Raw genomic sequence first — 7,656 nt, forward strand, 5'->3', positions numbered from 1 at the left:
TAATGTGGCTTCCTGTTGTGACTGTGTTCCAGGTGTCCCTTTGGCTATAGTGGCCAGGACTGCAAAGACCGTAAGTATAGACACCCTAAGTTTTGGGGGGTTTTTTGTTTGTTTGTTTGTTTGTTTGTTTGTTTTTCTAGACAGGGTTTCTCTGTGGCTTTGGAGCCTGTCCTGGAACTAGCTCTATAGACCAGGCTGGTCTCGAACTCACAGAGATCCGCCTGCCTCTGCCTCCCAAGTGCTGGGATTAAAGGCATGCGCCACCACCGCCTGGCTACACATCTGTTTTAAAGGAATCTTGACTTCAAAATTTGGGTCAAAGGATTTGCTGTTTAGGAAAAAACATTCTTCTTTTGTTTCCACAGGGGATGAGAATCTGTAGATTCCTTCCAGACTAATGTGGTTTGATGGACCAAGATCCCCTGAAAGGTCACCGTAAACACCCCCAAAAATTACTTCGCCCAACAAAAAGCAGGAAGCAGTTTGTAAAGAACTATGTTCAAATTCCAAAATATTGTTCATAAATGTTTCTTTACATTTAAAGGGGGATATGCTATAGAGATGGATACTTTGCATTGGTATGGATCTTGGTTTATTGATACAAATTTAATATCAATTTGTTTTATTTATATATATGTGCTCTTGATTAAGGTATTGTGTTTGTGCAGCTCATTTAAAATGTAATGTATAATTAAGAAATATGTTAGTAGATAATCATCTATAAAAGTCAAGTTTATAGTCATGTTTGTTAGGTTATATATAATATATATAATATATATTCAATTAGATAGGCATTATTCAAATCTTTCAGAGACATCGAGAATATGGCATTTAAAATGTTTTAAGAGGGCTGGAGAGATGGCTTAGTGGTTGAAAGCATTGCCTGCTCTTCCAAAGGTCCTGAGTTCACTTCCCAGCAACCACTTGGTGGCTTACAACCATCTGTAATGAGGTCTGGTGCCATCTTCTGGCTTGCAGGCATACATGTAGACAGGATATTGTATACATATTAAATAAATAAATAAATAAATATTGAAAAATGTTTTAAGAATTTAGGACTTTTCTTTTTTTGCCTTCTTTTATTTATTTTTTTCATGATATTTATTTGAGCTCTACATTTTTCTCTGCTCCCCTCCCTGCCTCTTCTCTCCCCCCTTCAATCCTCCCCCAAGGTCCCCATGCTCTCAATTTACTCAGGAGATCTTGTCTGAACTTAGGACTTTCATGACAGTGAGGCACATCTGCTTCTGGCAGCACCAATGTACTTCAAGAGGAGGATGGGTATCAAAGAGGCTCTTTATGGAGTTTGCTAGCCATTTGGGAAAGAAACTGCTCTTGCCTGGACTGCTTGATGTTATGCTGTATGAAGTGGACATGCAGAACCCACAGAGAGATGACTGCTGAACTTGCCTAAAGATGACATGGTCCTTCAGGGTTCCTACTGCATGAGAGTCTGCCAGACATTCTGCAGGACACAGAAGAAAGCAACTGATGGACTTTGCCATTACAAGGCAGAACAGATCTTCAAATTTTCTGCTTCATGGAAAAGTCTGTTGGATACTATGGGCCTGTAGGCTGAAGATGAATGCTCCAATGATACAGAAGAACTTTGGGTGACTGTCCAGGCAGCAAGATGTCTCTGTCAATTCTAGAGTTTTGGAAGTTGCTTACAATGCACTTCCCAATCACTTAGGTAATATTATATCCTTCTGTTGTCTTTGATGGAGTTGAAGAATAGCTAGCTATAGTTTTCCTTAGTTGTGATGAAAAATAAAGCAGATAGCCGGTGGGTGGTGGTGCATGCCTTTAATCCCAGCACTCAGGAGGCAGAGGCAGGCAGATCTCTGTGAGTTCGAGGCCAGCCTGGTCTACAAGAGCTAGTTCCAGGACAGGCTCCAAAGCTACAGAGAAACCCTGTCTCAAAAAACCAAAAAAATAAAATAAAGTAAAGCAGATATAAATATTGTAACTGTAATTCTTGTTTGATACCTCTTTTGTTATATGTTAAAGTTAAAACCTTCCTTTTTATTTAAACAGAAAAGGGGAAATGGTGTGGAAAATCCTTTGGTTTATGTGTTGCTTTTATTGGTTAAGGAATAAAGNAGAGAGAGAGAGAGAGAGAGAGAGAGAGAGAGAGAGAGAGAGAGAGAGAGAGAGTAGGCAGTGTCAGGGAGAAGCCATGTAGCTACCAGAGGAGAAAGGCATGAGCTGCCAGCCAGAACCTCGCCTCGCCGGTAGGCCACAAACATTGTGGTAAAATATAAAATATTAGAAATGGGTTAATTTAAGATATAAGAGCTAGCTAGCAATATATTTAAGTGATTAGCCAAGCAGTGATTTAAATAATATAGTTTCTGTGTGATTATTTCGGGTCTGGGCAGTCGGGACATGAACTAGTGGCCTCCCCCAACACAGCTTAGTTTAAGCTCCTGATGTCCCCACCACAAGGGACATAGCCCTCAGTCTGCAGGCAAAACCACCCCCTTCACCTTCAATGTGCTCTTGTCAGAATCTCCATCACTGCAGCCAGTGGGCTCTGCCTTTCCCTACTCCAGCCACCAAACAGCTGAGAAGGTTTCCTGTGCTGTTGTAATCAACTTGCACAAAAGGGGGTGGCGTAAGGTAACAGGATGGCCTCTTCCCACTACCTCTGCTTCTGCTGTCACACAGAGTTCTTCCCAGCATGTGTGTCCCAATTTCCCTTTTTTTTTTTTTTTTTTTTTTTTTTACTGTGTGTGTGGTATTATGTGCACAGGTGTTCCTCAATTGTACTCACCTTTGTCGATTGTTTTGTTTTTCTTGTTTGGGGGTACTTATAGTTCAGGCCCTCATGCTCACCCCAGAAGCACTTCACTGAGCCAATCCTACCTAGTACCACCCACCCCCACCAACCCCTCTTCCTTTATTTATTTATTTTTTCTTTTTTGAGGCAGAGTATCACTATGTAGCCCCGGCAGGCCTGAAACTTTTAGATGATGCGCAGAGATTCCTCTGCCTCCTGAGTGCTGAGAGCGAAGGTATGCACCATCCCACTCAGCTCTGACATTCCAGTTCTTTTTTTTTTTATTATTTTTTTAATTTTTGGTTTTTCGATACAGGGTTTCTCTGTAGCTTTGGAGCCTGTACAGGAACTCTGTCTGTAGACCAGGCTGGCCTCGAACTCACAGAGATCCACCAGTCTCTGCCTCCTGCATGCTGGGATTAGAGGCGTGCGCCACCACAGCCCTGCTGTCCCAGTCATTCATTCAAAGTCACCTTGATCTAGTGGGACCTAAATTTGAGGACCTCTCAAAGACCCTTACTCCAAATAAAGGCAACATTTACTTCAATGTCTTGCTATTATCTTTTTTGTTGTTGGTATTTGATTTTTTTTATTTTGAGACAGATTTTTCTCTGTGTAACAGCCCTGGCTGTTTTGGAACTCTTTTTGTAGACCGGACTGTCCTCATACTCACAGAGATCCACCTACCTCTACCTCCCAAGTGTTGGGATTAAGGTATGTGCCACCACCACTGGGCACGTATGTGTGTGTTGTCTGCATATATATGTGTGTGTGTGTGTGTGTCCCTTGTACCTATCAAAGTCAGAAGAGGGTGTTTGAGTCCCAGAAAATGGAGTTCAGGGTGGTCACAAGCCATCATGGGAGTTCTGGAAATTGAACCTGGGTCCTCTGCAAGAGTAACAAGTGCTCTAAACTGAAGAGTGACTTCTTTAGCTCCTATTAACAATACTATTTTCTTTAGTCCCAGCACTTGAGGGCAGAGGCAGGCAGATCTCTGTGGAGTGGAGTTCGAGGCCAGCCTGGTCTACAAGAGCTAGTTCCAGGATGGGCTCCCAAGCTACAGAGAAACCCTGTCTCAGAAAACAAAAACAAAAACAAAACAAAACAATACTAATTTCAGTTCTGGGTGTCGAAGGCAGGGCCTCCTGTATACTAGGTGAAGTATCCCATTGTCCACTCACATCCTCAGCTCTTTTGTTCCTTTTTATTTGAGACAAAGTCTCCCTCAGCTACTCAGGCTAACCTTGAACACACTCTATATCTCCAAGCAGCCTGCTTTTCAACTTTTATTTTTTTGGTTTGGTTTTTCAAGACAGGGTTTCTCTGTGTAGCCCTGGCTGTCCTGGAACTCAGACTACTGGGATTAAAGTGTGCACTACTACCACCTGACACATGCTTTAAAATTTTGATTCTCTTGCCTCGGTCCCCAGAGAGGATGGGATTACAGGCCTGAGTCACCAGACCCAGCTCAACACATCTTTCAGAGGGGCACAGCTCGACCCTTGTCAAGGGAATATGAACCAAAGAGACTTTTGCTAGATGAGCCTCGCAGTAAGGAGCTGCAAGGGAGTTGCCGTGGGGGTCACTCTAGCAGCTGTATGGAGGGGCCTACGCCCCACCCGCCATTCATAGCCTCGTTTGAAGATACCCTTAAAAAGGTGATTAAGTAGAAGTGGGACTATTAAGGTGTCCTTATAAGAAAGTCTTGTGATATGTTAATCATATTCCTCTTGCAATAATCTTGGCTGTCTTCAGGAACAACTTCAGGTCCATCTGCCTCTGTAGAGGATGGTCTGATGTCAGTCCTTCCAGGGGGTAGGTCTGTTACTATGAATCTTTGTTCATCCTAGGCATGTGAACCGGTCCTCCAGGCCCCCAGGGTTTCAGCAGGAGACCTTACCTCTCTGATTCAGCTCCAAGGCCTGTGCAGCTACTCTGTAACGATCCCTACCCAGAGACCTCTGCAGCTTCCTGTTCCAGCTCCCTGCTGGAACTCAGGACTAAACTCCATGGGACTGGCTCTTTAGCGTCCCTACCCCAGCCCTCAGTCATCCAGCTTTCTCACCCACCTTTTCTGCAAAAAGAAGTGAGGAGTTATTTAAAGATATTGTATGTATAAGTATGTGTCCAGTGTGAGGCCAGATTCCCCCTGGCAGGAGCTGGAGTTACGTGGCTGTGAGCTGCATTGCGAGGATGCTAGGAACCACACCTGGCCCTCTGACAGAGCAGCAAGTGCTCTTAACCACTGAACCATCTCCCCCAATCCCTGAAGTGGTGTGTGTGTGTGCCTGTGTATGTATGTGTGTGTGTGTGTGTGTGTGTGCCACAGCATGCTTGTGGAGGTCAAAGGAGTCACTTCTTTTCCTCTGTCATGTGGGTCCAAAAATTGAACTCAGGTAGGCAAGTATCTTTCTCTTTCTCAGAATCATAAAATCCAATCTCGCTGACAGAGCACACGGAAGTCCCTCATCCCTTCATATTATAAGCTCTCAGAGAGAAGATGTCCCCAAACAGAGACCCGCTTACCCCGCTTGGAGGGGAAAAGTGCCCTTTATTCCTCCTAAGGCATCCACAGCAGCAAAACCAAATTGGATTTGATTCTCAGCCAGTTCCTCTGCTACCATCCCACGCAATGGTTCCCTTCACCAGAGAAGAGAGAAGAGGGCAGAGGGAAGGTTTTACCTGTATTGTAATCGAGGGTGTTGTCGTCTCCCTGATAGTCACAGGGACAGCTTAAGGACAGATAGCCCAGATTAAACAGTTTTGTGTTCCAATACAGATGCTTAATAAATGCTGGATGAATGAATGGATTGCTCAAGGAATTCAGAACTCTTCTTAAATATTGTACTTACTGCCGGCATCAGGAGGCTTAAATCCCAGACCTCCAGCATCCCGTTGTCCTGGCAGAGAGCTTCCGGTTTCTGAAGCATGACGGAGACTCATCCTCACAGACTGTGGGAGAAGCTTCTGTAAGGTAACATGTTTGGTACTGGAATCTTCTCTTACATGCCATCAGATCTTGGCTACCTGTGAAGATCAATCCCCTGGTCAAACTCATCAATGGGACCTTTCTGACTCTGGGCGGTGAGAAGTTGACGATCACAGGCCATTTTTAGCAGAGTGCTTGCCTAGCCCTGGACCTGACCCCAATGCTGCACAAGCCAGGTGTGGTGAACCCAAGCACTGTGGAAGCAGAAGTGAGAGGGTTAAAATGTCAAGGTCATCCTCAAATACAGGTGAGTTTGAGGCCAGCCTGGGCTGCACAAAGACTCTGTTTCAAAAAGAAAATTAATTTCACAAATACAGACTTAGTACCCAAGGAAAGCATTGAAAGATTGCGTGTGGCTAGGCAGGCTTATTGTTTGCTGGTTCGCTTGTAAGTATGTGGTGGTTTGTTTGTTTGTTTGTTTTGCTGGAGGTGTCTTTTGGTTTGGTTTTGTGTTTTTCCTCCCCAGCCTTTAGCATGTCAATAAGACTGACCAAATATGATCAGCCGAATATAGCAGCTCCTGAGTCCCAGGTGCCTTTTGATGCAATGCCTCCATCTAGGCTACAAATGAGCCTGCCTTGCCCAGGTGATGGGTTGCTCCTTCCCAGCAGGACATAGCCGGAGGAGGGCTCTTCAGCCAAATTTCTTTTAGGACTGGGAACCAAGTTCTTCTACCCTTCCCTAGGACACAGACGGGTGCTTAATTCTGCACTCGGTGATCTCAGAACAGACAATGGTGTATGATCTTGAGTGAGAGAAATTTAATTCCAGTCAGCTGTGTGGGCAAGCTTGAGAGATGCCAACCAAAGCCTACGGTAGGGGGTTGAGAAAAGGTCCTAATAACCAGCATGCATTTCTGAAAACAGGTCCTACAAATAAGGATACAAATTCTCGCCCACCCTGGCCTTATTTGTTTTTTTTGAGACAGTGTCTCACATAGCCCAGGTTAGCCCCCAAATCATTGCAAAGCCGAGAATGACTTTGAACTTTGGATCTTCTTGCTTCTACCTCTAGAGTGCTTCAGAGTCAAGTGTTTGTCACCACACCTGGCTGGCCATAAAATCCAGGGCTTTGACCACGCTAGGCAAACACTCCACCAAGTGAGCCATACCCCCAGCCCTCCTGGACTTGCTTATTGATCATAGTTGAAACCCAGTGGGAAGCAAACCCCTGAATGGGGAACCATCCCTATCAATGCTAAACAAGGACACAGCACGCAGATGTTATGGTGGTCCTTCCTGTGGGAGTTTCCAAGAAGGGAGGGACTATCACCCAGCCGGAGGCAGACAGAGAAGGGGATTATCAAGGAAATGCATTTATCTGTCAAAGGTGGAGTCTAACGTGAGGGCACTGAGCAGGAGTGAGAACTCAGCTGCTGAGTTGAATTCCTACAGCACAGGAAACTTCAGCTCTCCAAAGAGAACAAGGGAAGCTGGGGGAAAATTCTGTACCTAAGCCTACACAATGCCTCCCAGGGACAGAAGTCTGAAAAGAGCTTCTAACTCGGTGAAAAAGGAGGTGAGGGACACCATTTATGTTCAAACCATCATTGAGCTTTGGCCTATAACCCCCAGGGACTCTCCTCAGCACAGGTGGTCCCGTAAGAGAGATCTGGCCTTGACCCCCGGGGAGCTTCTAGAACATCCAGAGACACCGACATCCATCAGTGGACCACACACAGACAACTGTGAACTCCAGAAGTCTTCAGACTTCAGCTGCCTCCTGCTTCTGGCCACACACAGTGTTCTTTCCCTACCGTCGAGGAGGATCCGGTTCTGGTGGGATTGCTCTCCTCTCCTCTCCTCTCCTCTCCTCTCCTCTCCTCTCCTCTCCTCTCCTCTCCTCTCCTCTCCTCTCCTCTCCTCTCCTCTCCTCTCCTCTCCTC

The sequence above is a fragment of the Alexandromys fortis genome, unplaced genomic scaffold, assembly GCF_014885135.2.
Source record: "Alexandromys fortis isolate MF-2015 unplaced genomic scaffold, M_Fortis_MF-2015_v1.1 scaffold_44, whole genome shotgun sequence".
Lineage (NCBI taxonomy): Eukaryota > Metazoa > Chordata > Mammalia > Rodentia > Cricetidae > Alexandromys > Alexandromys fortis.